Source organism: Neopsephotus bourkii, unplaced genomic scaffold (assembly GCF_033783945.1).
Source record: "Neopsephotus bourkii isolate Nb327-2 ecotype Australia unplaced genomic scaffold, CSIRO-AGI_Nbou_v1 NB_1780, whole genome shotgun sequence".
NCBI classification, from domain to species: domain Eukaryota; kingdom Metazoa; phylum Chordata; class Aves; order Psittaciformes; family Psittacidae; genus Neopsephotus; species Neopsephotus bourkii.
The window spans coordinates 5,067,638-5,084,547 of NW_026902254.1; positions in this window are offsets into that span (position 1 = coordinate 5,067,638).

A 16,910-nucleotide genomic window follows, 5' to 3' on the forward strand; every position below is an offset into this window, starting at 1 on the left:
CACTCACTCAAACACAATTAGACACAATAAAGAATGACTATGCTGGTACTTTTTACAGAAAGAAAGAAAAGGTATTTTTCAGAAAGAAAATGCAATATGATATGGAATTGTCATTTCTACCTTGCACCTGAAAAGAATTGTGAAAGCTTTGAGATGCAAACTATGATAGGAATATTACTCAGAATGAAGCCATTCTAAGTGGATCTGCATACTTGAACAAGATATATCATGAAAATGGTCTACCTTGCATAGCACTTGTCATACGAAATTTGAGCTGCCTGCAGTTACTGCTCAGTAACAAACTTCTACATTTTATTCCTGTATTTGGAAGCAGAAGATCACCACTGGAAAAAAAAAAAAAAAAAAGTCTATGACCGACACTTTGGAATAACCTGTTCCAGATGCAGAACAGCAGCATTAATTATCTGATGTCTTGGTTGTTCAGGGAAACAGTGCTATAAAAGGAATTGGAAGACCTGTGGGAATGTAGGTAGAAAAACTGCAGGTCTTGACAAAAAATCGATATTGCCCAAGCTTGACTGGGTGCAACTTTGAGGTAGTCGCTGACAATTTGCCTGAAGAAGTCGTGGTAATAATGCCCAAATGCATGGAAAATTAATTTATTTTGACTCTTTCAATTATCTTAAAGGTATAAAACTTTGGCCAAGCCTGTAGCTGAAGAGGAACAATGGAAAAGAAAAGAAAAAGGAAAAAGGAAAAAAAAAAAGGAAAAAGGAAAATGAAAAGGAAAAGGAAAAGAAAAAGGGGAAAAAAAGGAAAAAAAAAAGGAAAAGGGAAGGAAAGGAAAGGAAAGAAGAAAAGAGAAAGAAGAAAAGAAAAGAGAAAGAGAAGACAAGAGAAGAAAAGAGAAGAGAAGAGAAAGAAGAGAGAAGAGAAGAGAAAGAAAAGAGAAGAGAAGAGAAGAGAAGAGAAGAGAAGAGAAGAGAAGAGAAGAGAAGAGAAGAGAAGAGAAGAGAAGAGAAGAGAAGAGAAGAGAAGAGAAGAGAAGAGAAGAGAAGAGAAGAGAAGAGAAGAGAAGAGAAGAGAAAAAAATGGCCATCCTAAGCAACTCAAACACTCAAAAGCATGACCAAAATTCAGTGCTGATAGCAGGGCTTGCTTTCTTACCATAGAAATGTCAACAAGTCTTATTGCAAACAAAACTTGATTTCCTGAATAGTATGAGATAAAAACTTACAGAAAAATGGTTGTAAAGAAGAGCTATCAGAGGAGTTGTGCTCCCTCCCTTAGAAAAAACCTTGCACAAATGAGTTTTCTCTGAGAAAGGATCTGTCTTGCTAGCTAATTTCCAGAGGTAGGGTTAATTGTATTGCAGTGTCTTTTCATTCTGTTTATTCTTTAAGTGGAAGTAGGGAGGAGGACAGTTTAATACAATCCTTTACTGTGTGTATTTTTAATTGCAATATATTTTAATGGAATATATTTTCATATATTTATCATCAGTAAAGTAGCTCTTATTTCATTCCAGGAGTAAGGATGTTCAAAAAATCTAGTAATATTTTAATGTGATGTGTTAATATGAATGAAAAGCCAATATCTTGTTTTTAACTGGTGTGATATATATGCTGGAAAACTTTTTTAGTTGATTTATACAAAAATGTGTAAACACACATAAAACAACCCAAACATTGATGTGAACAGGCTTGTAATTTTCCTGGGCAGTTGTGACTAGTGACATGGTTCAGCTTTATATTAACCTAATGTATGAAAGAGTTGGCTTCCTGGAAGTTGGAGATCAGCAAGCATTTATACTGCAGCAAGACAGAACGGCAGGGGTGAAAAAAAGCCAGCTTTTCAAATGGTTTTTGTCATTCGTGGCATCTGAGATACCCAGTGTATCCCATCTAGCGTGCACCTGCTGGTGCAGAGCTCAAGTCCTGGGTAGAAGCCGTGCTGGATGTGCCGGCTGGAATGGCACTAGATGTCCCTGTTTAAGTAACCGAATTGCCCTGTTTGCGTTTCAAACAGCTGGAGATATAGATCTTATGGCATGGAAAGGTCACAGCTGGGTGGCTCAGAGCTTATCTTCCTTCTGGGGATGGTAGAAATCACTGGCCCTGGGCTGTAAAGACTGAAGGTTTTCAGTTCAGTGGGAGTAAGGTAACTTTCAGGAAAGTATGCCCAGAATTTCCAAGTTAATACTCTCTGGACACAGATAAGTATCATCACTGTTTTCCCATTTTTTCTTTTACATCTAAACCAAACCTTTTATACAGATTAAGTGTAATTGTAAGAGTACATATTCTTTTTCTTCATTCTTTCCTCCCCAAATTCAAAGAAATTATCCTTTTAAGTTAATAATGACAGGACATTTCTTTGTGAGATATTAGTTTGAAAATGAGGTGTATTTTCTCTTCTTGATGGTTCTGAGGGATAGGTTGTTGAGAGGAACCACATCTATTTAACCAGCTGGACTGTTGCCTAAGTAAGTCACAGGAAATAATTGCATGACCTTATGTGTCCAGTACACAGGAAAATATAAATGTCCCAGCTTCCCAAAACTCTGCTAGAAATCATGAGACATTTTAAACTTTTAACTGATACAGACATTTCTTACTTAAAATGTACATTTCTAGTTCAGATCTATTAACAAAATTTGAACAGCTTAATCATATTGAAAGTAAAAATATTGCTTGTGGGAGTCAAATGTGTTATGTTCTGAGCCAAACATGACCTCTGTGTGTGTGTTCCAGATACCATAGGCTCACAGCTTTCTGGTGGGAATTCTTTGCAACATGCAGCTTTTATTAAGGTTAGAAGTTATTGGATCAAATGTTGATGTAATTTCTCATTCTAAAAAAAATATTTAAGAATGCTTATTTAAAAAATAAAAAGCAATAAACCCATAGCATTTATTTCACTGGAAACATTTGTCCCTTATTTTAGATGTTTCTTGTTTCACATTGTTCTGCCTTATGAAGTTCATTTTCTTTGTACTGATCATTGCAGCTTCCATTTTGAGTTTTGCCACTGGATTATACTGAGAAAAGCCTGCATATCTTTATTTTAACCAAACCATAGAATATGAGACAGATTGTTAAAATGTCCATCAGGAGTCACCTGTGCAGTTATAGGACACTGCATATTAATTTGTTAATTTCATGTATGATGAAAACCCTCTAGGTTTCTACCAGCATCTCTTGGAAGGAAAGTTGTCTCAGAGCCACAGTTTGATTCTGAGCAGAAAGCACAACCATTAGATCTCTCTTAGTTACATCAAAATACTTGCTGTGTTAATACTTATGTTCAGGAATCTTTGAGAATAATGGTGCTGAAATGAGGAGCAAATAAGAATTCTGCCTAAAAAAAAAATTTTACAAGGACTCTTTGCAACATTATTTAATTTTTACAGACTTTTTTCCAGTGGTTTCTCAACTTTATTTGTGATGATAACAGGAGCAGTGATGTGATATATGTAAGACTCATGAGGTCAGCAGGATGAAGATGTTATTCTCTTGTTTAGTCTTTCTGAAAACTGAATGGTTTTTGATCTAACTCTCATGTGGTCAGTGGAATTCTTCCAAATGGTATTTACCTAGCCACAGGAGGACTCTTTGTTGGAAGCTGACAAGATGCAGTGATTTCAGAAAACTGTAAGGCTGTAGCATAGGCTTCCCTGGAAGCTTCCTACCCCAGAGAAACATCAGTCTTTTCCAGTCTCAAGGTCTCTACTGGGAGCTAATTGGTGAAATAGCTTTTTTTTTTTTTTTTAATTATTATTTGCAATTGGGCAGATTTTATTTCGTTTGTATCTATACAGACAAAATGAAACTTTACAGTGAAGGAAATAGGTAGATTGTTTTGTTTAGATAAATTGCCAGCTAAATGTCATAAGCCTGTTATTAGATTTTATATCATGTACAATAATGGAGGAAAGATTAATTTTATATTAGGTGGTTAATATTAATGATTTTAAAGTTTTAAATTTACCAAATATAAAAGTGCATTTCAACAGGTTCTGGCACACAAATTTCTCATTCTGGTACCATAAGCAAAAGGTCAGATTTTCTGTCTTTGACTCTTATACAAAGTGATCAAACCTAGTGCATAATACTAAGAAGAATAAAGAGAACGTTTTGTTAGTATGCTCATCTGAAAATACAACTAATAAAATTTAAGAGAAGTATAATAAGGAAATGTTTCTATGTGTTGTATGCATACATTTCTGCATGACAGCACAGTATTCAAATTGAATTAATCAAATATAATTTACACTGAGGATCTTATGTCTTTCCTGTGTCACGTAATCTGTTGAGGGAATGTAAAACCAGTGGGATTACCACTTGGTACCACAGAACAACTGTGGGGAATGCTAGTGTCTGAACCACAGTCTCTCTTACATTGTATTTGAATTTGTTCAATAAAGATGTAATCAAAGAACCAAAATTAGTAGACTGATACTCAATTCTGATTCATATATATATAATGTCATGAATCAGTTTTATAGGCAACGTGGATCATTAATACACAATTTGATAGAAAATTAAGACACAATATAATTATACAGCCATACATGATGAGCTGTAAGGTTTTGTTTTCTCTTATAATAAAGGTTTCTTCATTTGATTTAGATCCTATATACCATAAATTATAATTACCGTGGTCTTACATTTGTCCATCCGCCCTTCATACCTACAGTGCAATTCATGCTGAGGAAGATAAATGAAGAATGTAAAAAAGGTACTTCATACCCCATACTTCTGAATCTGAACATTCTTTAGAATTGAATCTGGGGGTAATTGTTTTTATGACAGAGTTAAAAATCAGATCTGAATTTGTTCAAAGCAGTTTGACCCAGTAATTTGTTTCAAACTCATCTCTATCTAATGCTAAAATGCATTGGATTTCCCAGGACCTTGTTTTTTTTTTAATTTACAGACCTGCCAAAATCCATGGAATCAAAATAACTATAATCAAATGAGCTGAAACTAGAGACTATGAAAATCAGTTACTCTCCAGATCCCACACAGGATGTTTCCAAAAGGCCAGGTATGTGAGGGTTATTTCACAAGAAGTAGAATGTGGGTGTAGGTGAATTTTGGAAAAATCAGTAATACCAAGGTTATGAAAACTTCTAAAATAAACATAAATAGCGCTGGAATGACCACTGAAAGCAGCAGTCTGAAAGATAGTTCGGCAGAAGAAAATGCTCAGGAAATTTATAAAAGTCATCTGAACACATTTCTTAACACTTTTTAGCTCCTCTGTGAAACTACACGATCCCTGCTTTTGTCAGAATAGATCTTGTAGTGTATCATGCAAAGAGCAAGATATGGAATGTGGTTCTTATCTTAACTTCCGATAGAAAACCCAATAAATATCAGAGAAAAGGCTACAAGTGAATTATGAGGGCCTTACTCTCTTATCTGCACATTGTATTTTTCTTCTTGTAAGAATGATGGTGTTGATTTGAAAGTGTGGAGAGAAAGATAAATCAAAAATAGAAAAATGGAAGTCACAGGTTTTTTTCTTCCACAATAAAAAAAAAAAAAAAAAAAAAGTGTGCTTACTGTTTTCACCTTTCAGGAAAAATTACAAAAAGTATGATTTTATCATTTATGGAACTCATGACTGTGGTACAGCAAGCAGCGGTTTTAGATTTCTGCAGCATTTAGCTATGTAACCATCAAGATATATTATCCTATGCCTACACTGGGAACTTCCGGAGCTCCCTGTCCCTGTCACTGCCATAAACATGCTGTAGCTCAGGCATGAGAATACCTAAACTCCAGTTGTCCACAAGTGGCTAGATAATAAAACACTTTGTTCATACTTCTTCCCCATCTAGCCAGGTAGTTTAAGTGTCCTTCAATGAGATACTAATCCTCTTGGACAACGGCTGCACTTGAGGTAAGGCAGTTTTTTAAATAAGCCTAAAGTTTTTTTACTGAATAATGCGTGACTGTGTTAATGAGACAAATCTTGAGTCTGCCTCTGTCAGTGTAGCTAGAATCTCTGATGTGCAGAGAAAACATGCCTTTCCAGGGAAGCATCTGAGTAACAGCTTTAAACAAGCCATAATAATCACTCTATACTGTGGAGAAAATGAAGTAGCCACTCTGGGATTACCTAGCTTTGCTTTCCTAGACCATTGGAATGAAGGCCATGAGAATTTCAACGGCTTTAGGGCAGATGTCTCCTCAGTTCAATGCTTTATTCTACACTAACTAGAGTCATTAAGTATATCTTCAGCTTCATGATGCTGAAGACACAGAAACTCCAAGAACAATTTTAGCCAACAACAATGAAGAAAGATTAAGGAGAAATAGACAGACCTTCCTAAAAAAAAAACATACTAAAGCTTCAAAGAAACAATATTATTTTATAGGCATATTTTTATAAATCTGCATATAGACCAAAAAAAAAAAAAACAACCAACATTCTCAAAATTCATTACCAATTTAAACATGGGAAATAATCACAGCTAATATAGTATGATATAATGCCACTGATAAAACTTGCACCTACTAAAGTTCTGAGCAATATAAGTATCTACTGAATTCCAGAGACACCTATGCAATATCTGATATACATACAGCCTTGCTGCTATATGGCTGGGTCTCTGCACAGTTATACAACCCTCTCTGTCAAATTTCTTCCTTAACAAGTTACAGTATTAATATCTCCCTTAATAAGCTACAGTATTAATTTCTCATCACAACTACTGTGCTTGAATGCATAGGTGGACGTTCAATGTGTCTCATTTACAAAACCATTTTATGTTAAATGTGAGACTGTGGTTTCTTTTCATTTAAGAAAATGCCTGGAAAATATTTTCTAAAAGATTCCACTCCCATCAACAATAAAGTACTCTAGAGATGTCCCAGAAAAACTTACTATGTTACTAAAATTGCCTACATTTCAGTTGGTTCATTTTAGTCTGTGGACTTCAGCTCCAGGATGGGTAAAAGGAATCTGAGATCCTATTTCCATTTTTCTCTGTCCAAGCTCTTGGAAAATATGCTTAGTTTTCAACTTTGAACCAACCTTTCATAGATGCCAGGAACCACAGCGGGATGTTTTTATGGTGCATGTGAGGAAGGGCTGGTTGAATGTGAGGTCATGATTTGAAATATGTAATCAACTCGTTTCCAACTAGAACTTTATCCACTTAAAACATAAAACCTGTGGTTCTTACTATTGCTTTATTTTTTTCTTTTATTTTAAATGCATCCTTTGCAGCAAAGCCAAGCTGGCTCTGTCTCCTACTAAAACACTCCCCCAGAACAAATGAGCATATTTGCTAAAGCATGGGGATAGTTAAGAATTATGATTCTGTTGGATAAAATCTTTTTGCTTTAAATAGTTACTATTTTTCCAAGGAGAAATCAGATACTTTGTTGGTGCTTTCTTATAGTAAACATAAGGTCACTGAAAGAAAACAGGCTAGACAGAATACCATCGTGGTATTAAATTACCACCATCTGCAAGCACTGTAAAACATATAGACATAAAAAGAGAAGTGATAAGAACTCTGAAGTGTCATGTATTTGGACTTTAAAATGTTCTTCTGCTTAGGACTTTATTCTACTGCCAAGATTAAGAAACATGAGCATGACTCAGGAGCTGGGCCCTGTCAAAGTCATTCTGCTCTAGAAATGTAGTCTTGAATTTCCTTTTTCATTCTTTATAGAAAAGGTGATCTCAGGATATTGACTGATTTATGATCAATCTGATTGACTGATTCTGATTTCTTATATATCCATTTTCTTAGTTCTTGGCTTGACACTAGTTCTGAGACTGAAGGTGTTAGAAAAGTACAAGCTTATTTTATTTTTCTATTTGTTAATTGTCCCTACACAGACATCACATATCCTTATTTTTAGTTAAGATATATCTCAGGCTATGAATCCAAACTGGCTGTTCTCTGTATACACAGTTCTGCAAGTGCCGAGTCCTCATAGGTATAACTTTGAGCATGTGAATTGCTTATCATTTATACACTTACATTAAAAACTTGGCATTTTGGGCACTCATTTCACATGGCATTCTCTTGCTTGGTGGTTATATGACTTCTAAAATATTTCAATAATTCTTTGTAAGGGCTTTACTGTATCATTTCATGAAAATACATGTTAATTATGCCTCCTTCATATATCATATGACATACAAACACAAGCTGAAATGGATGCAGTCTAAAATTTTTGTAATTTATGTAAGTATTTCTGGGAACAATGATATACAGTCCAATACATTTGAACATTCTTAATTCTTTAAACATTGAGTACATACCCTATTATAAAGAAAAAAGTCTTTTCTCAATCTTTTGTAAAGATTTCTTTTTTTCCCCTTCATTTCTTCCTTTATAGAAATTTACAAAAGTACGTTTTTAAAGGAAAGGATTAATGTGGTTTTTGGATTTCTATCAGTTTAGAACAGCACGCATGTTGCAGTTCATTTCATGTACTGAGAAAAGTCAACATGTGAATGAAAGTTTTTCTCAAGGAGATCCTGCATAGTTGCCTAACAAAATACATCACAAATATAACAAAAACATATATGCCAGACCACAGATATAAACATTTCACATGGGTAACTCCCATTCCTGTCTGTCTTCTCCTTGTGTATCAAACAAATTACTGTAATGGAACAAAGGAAAGGCTATTTTTTAAGTTGCTTTTCAATTGGAGCCTTGTCTTTATGCACAGAGAGAACAAAAATATTTATTTATACATGTGGCTTTTCGTAGTTGCTACTCAAAAAGTGCTAGGTACAAACACCCAGGATTTCTCCAGCAGAAGGTGCACAAACACACATCGAAGATAATGACTATAGGTGAAAGTTCCATTTGGCGTTTATCCACACGGCCTGAAGATATTAACAAGGGGACTTTAAAAAGAGGTTCCAGATTTCTCTTCATCACTACACAAAGCATTGTTAGAGATATCTGACTCCAGGTTCAATAATTTCTTTCCAGCTACAAAGAACTCCAGGAGCTTTCTTTGATACTGCCTTTGATGGCCCCCTGGTAGCCCTCCTAAGGAGATGATGATGAAAGGCACTGATAAAGAAGGTTAGAATTTTTTGGGGGAAAATCACCCTCTCGACAGACCTTCAGTCTTGAGGACTAAGCTAAGAAAAGAGGAAGAAAAGATGTGGACCAAAAGATGTTTCAACCTGAAACTGATGCTTCTGTTGGAAGACTTTCAGAATTATGCAGTAGCAACAGAACCATTCCTTCTGTTCAAACTTCTTTTCATTCAAACTCTGGCTTATTCCTGGAATGTTTTAGGAATATAGAAAATTTCATTTTTTTTTAAATGTTTGCTTCTGGTAAACTTTTCCCTACTTCTTATCTACAGTTGATAGGTTAATAACAATTGAGAAAAGATTTAAAGGAGAGTATCATTGAATATTAATATTTCCATTTCATTTGGAACACTTAGAAACAAAGAAATTGTCCTTCATTCATTTACCTGAAAGGTCCTTCTTAGTCAATACAAGACAGGTTTTTGTCAGATAAAACCATATAGTGAAAGCTAATGAAAGTTATTTCATTTAGTTGCCAATAGATAATTAAGTTCTCTTTTAGTGTTTGTGAGAGACATATTGGAATATTTCCATGCTGAAATAGCAGTTAAGATAATAATATAAAATGTTATAACTACTGTAAGAGGATCATGAAGGAGAAAAGCAAAGTATTTTAGAACTAGCTTGTCAATGACCCGTTTTTTTTATTTTTAACTTTTGAAATTTATTCTTACTGTTTAACCAGCTATTACAATATCTCTGTTCTTTCCAACCTGTTGATTAAAACAGGTGAACTGAAAGGTTTTTCTTAGGGTGCAAAGAGTCACTTACTGTCAAATCCTGAATTTTAAGCTAAATATCTCTATCGAAAATTATGGAGAAAATAACTCACCACAGAAATATGGCCTAATGTTACTTCTTTTGAATCAGTGGCAGATATATTTACCTTACCAAACTACAGATACCCATAGTATAAGTATTTAATCTGAACTTTGAACCCTCAAATCCCTTTATAATCATTGAAAAGGTGCAACATCATTTCGGCAAAATTAATCTCAGCCTATAATAAATGCCAAAAAGTAGTAAGAAGGTTTTCAGTCTCAATGGAATAATATTTCTTTTATGAAAGGAATAACATTCTTTTCATAGTATTCTATTTTGAGTTTATTTTATTTTGAAAAACTGCTGACACCACAAAGTTATGTGTTTGTCTAGATTGTTGCACTTGTAGTACTACAATAATATAAATGTAGACTGGAAAGAACTGGAACATAAGCTACAGTTACAGTGCTATATGTGCTGTATTTTTCTGTGTGCTTGTTGGTTTGTTGTACCAAGAGTTGTTTTTTTTGGGTTCCAGTATGTTACAGCTTTACAGGACAGAGACTGACTCTTCTGAACTGTATATATACCGTAGAACAATACCTAGGGCTAGCTGTGACTTGAGAATGTCATAGTAGTATTGCCATATCTGTTGGGGGTAGTGAATTTTTAGTCAACAGTTTGGAATAAGCAGTTGAAAGATATATGTTTTTATATCTACAAATAGCTATATATATACGGAAAACATTTTAAGGTACACCTTAAAGCACAGAGCACTGGAAATGTGAACAAAATGTAGAGTAGAAATGAGAATGCAAATAGTTAGAAAATTCATAAAATTACTTTTCTGACAAGAAAAATATTGTAGATAGACTAAAACTGGTTTGCATCAGAAAAGATTATCAGTAATAGAAGATACCAAATGAATGGGGATCTATTACAGACATCCTGATCAAGAGGAATTTGCAGATGAAGCACCCTATAGGCAGATAAGAAAAGCCTTATGCTCACAGGCCCTCGTTCTCATGGGTGACTTCAGCCACCCTGACATCTGTTGGAATGATGGTATGGCCCAGCACAAGCAATCCAGGAGGTTCCTCGATTGTGTGGAAGACAACTTCCTTCTGCAAGTAATAGAGGAGCCGACAGGAGAGGTGCCATGCTTGACCTTGTGCTCACCAACAGGGAAGGGCTCGTTGGAAATGTGGCACTGCAGGGCAGCCTTGGATGTAGCGACCATGAGATGGTCGGATTTGAGATCCTTAGGACAGTGAGAAGAGCATGCAGCAAGATCAGTGCCCTGGACTTCAAGAGAGCAGACTTTGGCCTCTTCAGGAACCTGCTTAGTAAGGTTCCATGGGATATAGCCCTAGAGGGCAGGGAGGTTCAAGACTCTTAGTCGGCCTTCAAGGATCACCTGCTACAAGCTCAGGAGCGTTACATCCCAACTAGAAGGAAGTGCAGCAGGAGGGACAGGAGACCTCCTTGGACGGATAAGGAGCTGCTGAGAAAAATTCAAACGAAAAAAGAGTTTTATAGAAAGTGGAAGCAAATTAAACTTGGCTAGGGATATTAAGGATAAAAGGAAGGGATTCTGTAGGTACATAGCAAATAAAAAACAGATTAGGGAGAACGTAGGCCCCCTCAGGAAGCTCTTGGGTGAACTAGCTACCCTGGATTTGGGAAGGCTGAGGTTCTGAATGACTTGTTTACCTCGGTCTTCACTGGCAAAGGTTCTGACCACACCACCCAAGTCTTGGAAGGCAGATGCAGGGACTGTGAGAATGAAGACCTTGGGCCCACTATAGGAGAGGAATTGGTTCGAGACCATCTTAAAAATCTGAACGTGCACAAGTCCACGGGTCCTGATGAAACCCATCTGCGGGTCCTAAAGGAGCTGGCAAATGAAGTTGCTAAGCCACTGGCCATCATATTTGAAAAATCATGGCAGTCAGATGAAGTTCCCGAAGACTGGAAAAAGGGAAATATAACTCCCATTTTCAATAACGTCCTACACCTGGGTCGGAGCAATCCCAGACACAGGTACAGGCTGGGCAGAGAAGAAATTCAGAGCAGCCCTGCAGAGAAGGACTTGGGGGTGATGGTCGATGAGAAAATGAACATGAGCCAGCAGTGTACGCTTGCAGCCCAGAAAGCCAGCCGCATCCTGGGCTGCATCAAAAGTAGTGTGACCAGCAGGTCGAAGGAGGTGATCCTGCCCCTCTACTCTGCTCTCGTGACACCTCACTTGGAGTATTGTGTGCAGTTCTGGTGACCTCAACATAAAAAGGACATGGAACTGGTGGAACAAGTCCAGAGGAGGGCCAGGAGAATGATCAGGGGACTGGAGCACCTCCCATAGGAAGATCGGCTGAGAAAGTTGGGTCTGTTCAGCCTGGAGAAGGCTCCGTGGAGACCTCATAGCAGCCTTCCACTATCTGAAGGGGGCATATAGGGATGCTGGGGATGGACTCTTCATTAGGGACTGTAGTGATAGGACAAGGGTAATGGGTTAAAACTTAAACAGGGGAAGTTTAGATTGGATATAAGGAGGAAATTCTTTCCTGTTAGGGTGGTGAGGCACTGGAATGGTTTGCCCAGGGAGGTTGTGAATGCTCCATCCCTGGCAATGTTCAAGGTCAGGCTGGACGAGGCCTTGGGTGACATGGTTTAGAGTGAGGTGTCCCTGCCCATGGCAGGGAGGTTGGAACTTCATGATCTTGAGGTCCTTTCCAACCCTAAGTATTCTATGATTCTAATATTTAAAGATAAGAGGTGGATTTCTGGAATGACTATATCAAACCCGAAGAAAAATATTGGTTTAAAAATTGTTTCATTCCAAAATGACAAATAGAGACTGATGTGGTTTTCTTGTATATATGTATATAGACGTATACATATTCTCATATATAGATTGTATATATATATGTATACATATATGTGTATCTATTACTCGACACATTTTTAAAGAGAAAAGTAAATCTTCTGGGGATTTTTGTTTTAGAATAAATATTATTGAACCTTATTTCAACAACATTGTTCTAAACCATAGGGCTTCCTCTGACTCAGAATTTTAGGGTACAAATTATAAGATAGAAAATCTCAATTTCTCCTCTATGCTTGTTACTCAGACTATAATGCCCTCTTCTCTGAGTTACTTCAGTGATTCTCGAGTCCCTTAATTCCCTGTAGTTCATTGTTGTCTGAGTGTTTTCTTTGCTTTTTTGTTCACATCAACCCCTTCCCCAAATTTGATTTTTCCTTTAAAGTCCCTCAAAGCTTAATTACATATTACTTATATAATGTTTATATGTAATAGTTATATACTTATCAATTTTACATACATAATTAACAACTTCTTAGAACAGTGATCTGTATCTTTTCGTCTTTCTTTCCCATATTTAATTAATCCAGCTTTTAACATGACAGAACTTCATATGTGCTCTCACACATGGACAAGACATGGAAAAGTATCCCACTCTCTTATACTCTCCTTCAGATATTTCCTAAAGACTTTTCCTTAAGTCTGATTTAACTACTGGCTGTTACTCAGCAACTGGCAAGTATTTATTATCAATCTGCCTTTGCTGTGTTGTCTCCCCTACTTTTCGCACTCTTAAAATTATTAACTCTCTCAAATCTTTCTCAAATTAAAAGAAGTACATAAACAATAACTAAAATGCATTTAAAAACCACTAAATGTACACAAAACAGTTCCTGGGTTTCCTTATTTATGTTTTCATGTTTATATTTTCTTTTTCTAGTATTTTTTTCAGTGATATTTTCTGAACTTCTTACTATACAAGGCAGAGGATGTTTTGTCATTCAACTCTTAGATTTACCTAGCTTTTACTGCAGTCCTCACCCACTAATGATATGAACATTTAGTTTTAAAACTTCTTTAATGACTAAATAGTAATTTTAGTCTCTGATTAAAGAGAACTGCTATCCAGAGCTCTCAATGCAGTACACTAACTAAAAAGTTAATAATTAAATTAATCTATACATTAAATTAAGTTAAATCAAACCAATAACAAGTAGTCAACACCTTAAATAAACAACTAAAATAAATATTTTCTTTCTCCCTTACCATCTTAGGCCCGTGAATTCCATTGGGAAGACATACAAAGTCAATAAAAGTTTATTATTAATATACATAAGTTAAAGAGGATTAGCAAGAAAATGAATCAAAGACATGAAGTGTTTTCATTGTGCCTGCTTCAAAAACTGCAGAATTCCACTTTTTGTCTCATTGATTAAGCAAAAGACAAATTACTCTGATGTCAAGGAAATATAGCAGGGAGAAAATGACGCAAGTGGCTAGTGTACTTAAGCATTTCATGCCGTTTCCACAACTTCGCTGAGCAACCTATTTCAGTACCAGTATTTTTTCACTCTCATAGTGAAAAAATTGTTCCTACTATCTAATTTTCCTACTATCTAATCTAATCTAAGTTTAAAGCCATTACCCCTTGTCCTATCTCTACACGTCCTTGTAAAATGTCCCTCTCCTGCTTTCTTTACGTACTGGAAAACTGCTCTAAACTCTCTCTCAAGACTTCTCCAGGCTGAACAACCTTGACTCTCTCAGCCTGTCTTCATAGAAGAGGTGCTCCAGCCCCCTATCATCTTCATGGCCCTACTATGGACTTGCTCAAACAGGTCCTCGTCCTTCTTACTTTGGGAGGCCCTGAGCTGAGCACAGTACTCCAGGTGGGGATCTCAGAAAGTAGAGCATCAGGGGAGAATTGCCTCCTTGATCTGCTTGCTGGTCATGTTCCCTTTGATGCAGGCCAGCATACGGCTGGCTTTTGGGGATACAAGCACACACTGTTGGCTCATGTTGAGTTCCTCATTAAGCACCACACCAAGCCCTTCTCAAGGCTGCTCTCAATCCATTCTCTGTCCAGCCTGTGCCTGTGCCTGGAATTGTCCTGACCTGGGTGTAGGACCTTGCACTTGGCCTTATTAAACCATGAGGTTCGCATGGGCCCCCAACTCAAGTCTGCCAAGGTCGCTCTGGATGGCATCCCTTCCTTCCAGTGTGTCGGCTACACCACACTGGTTGATGTTATTGGCAAACTAGCTGAGGGTGCGCTCAATCCCATGTCACTGACAAAGATGTTAAACAGTGCCAGTCCCAATACTGATCCCTGAGGAACATCACTCATCACTGGTCTCCACTTTGACCCTGAGTCATTGACCACAACTCTGAATTTGACCATCCAGTCTATTCCTTATCCACCAAAGTGGTCCATCCATAAGATCCATTCCTTTCCAGTTTAGAATCAAGGATATTATGTAAGACAGTGTCAAATGCTCTGCACAAGTCCAAGCAGATGATAGCTACCTCGACTTGTAGTCACAAACTCCTACAGATATCCCTTTCTGGAAAATATTTCCTGAGCATGCTTATCTGCAGCTATTCCAGGATCCAATAATCCAAAGCATTAATAGTTTTACAATAGGTAATACCTGTCATAAAGAATTCAACCTTTTATGTCCTGTATCTGCTCTATTTTTTTCTATAAAACTTACAGTCCATGCTTTTAGTATAATAACCCTGAGTCACCGTAACTGGCTTCACTCATTCTGTCTACGTAACATTTTTCTCACCAATAACAATTTCCAGTTTGTCTCACTTGTTACCCAAATTTCTAGTATCTGGAGTCTAAAAACCACCCTTTTCTTTATGCTTGCCCTTGTTCATCATGCTCCAAGTCTTAGTTTGCATGTTGCTTGCCTTCCTCATAATTTCATAATGTGTAGTTAGGTCTTTATGGAGATTAAAGGGAGTTTACAGCAATAATGCTGTTTGAATGTCACAGTAACCACATCAAAAGATGTAAGATTGAAGTCCTGAAAATTTTCTTTCCCTATGCTCTGGTACCAATGCCCACCTTTAGAATGTGAAAACTACCAGATGGCCTTGGCTAAGCAGGAGAATGAGGCTGTTTTACTTAAGTCAACAATCTTGCAGAGCATCTCAAACAAATAAAAGCATTTGACAGCTCAAGACACAAAAAGAAAGAACTAGCTTCAGACACAAAAGAAGAGAACTTTTAAAATCCTCGGGACATGAAAGGGGAAACTAGTTCTCTTGAGAAGCAGTCTTGGACATCAGCACTAACTACAATTTTCCACCTCCAGCACTTTAATGAACAACAAATATTGCTGGTGGGGTCCAGCACTGGAGGAACCTACTAGATTGAAGTATCTTCTAGTGTATTTCTATGTAAAACATTACTTGCATTCTGCATTAAAAGACTTCTAACACTACTACACACTTTATTTGCTTTGCCTCTTGCTTACAGGGAGCTGGGGCATAGGGAGGACAAGAAAGTGGAAGTGGAGACAGGATGTTTGTTCATAAACTGCTTACCAGAGAACTTGTCTTTCAGTAGCCACTGTCAGAACCTGGTAAAAAAATGCTTTTGATTTTTCTTTATCATGAAATATGAAATGCTGCCAGCATATGTTTTTCTCTGCCAAATATCCAACATATTTTGCCTTTTGTGGAATGAAATTGAAATCATCTCCCTGTACAAGTAGGGTGGTGTTCCCTACATTTTCAAGTCATATTTGAACTTCTTCCATAAAAATGTTATCTGATTTATGTCAGTACCTCCTGTGATGCATGTTAGACGCTGACTTCCCACCTGACCGTCACCAGCAGCTGCAGAGGAGTAACAAAACTGGCAACCTAGTTCCAATGAGTGGGAGGTCAATGCAACATCTGTGTTTCTTATCTTCTGCTTATTTGCACATGACTGCACTTTTCTCCTTTTCTGGTCAAAGAGTAATGCTTGCTTCGCTGCATGTTTTGTTAGGTTGTCAGATTTCTGTAACTCATTTATAACTGCTTGTATTTCAGATCTGGTAAAGTGGATACAGATTTTTTAGCTTATATATTTCTAGTATATCTCCTAGAGTTCAGATTATGATAATTCAACCAGTAGGAAACAGGTCTGCAATTTGTGTGTTTGAAAAATAAGTAAACGTAGTTGCTAGTTCTACAGAGATACATACTACAATGCATGTCTAATACAGCAATAACAACACTAAGAAAGAAAAGAGTATGTAAAGCTTAAGCTACA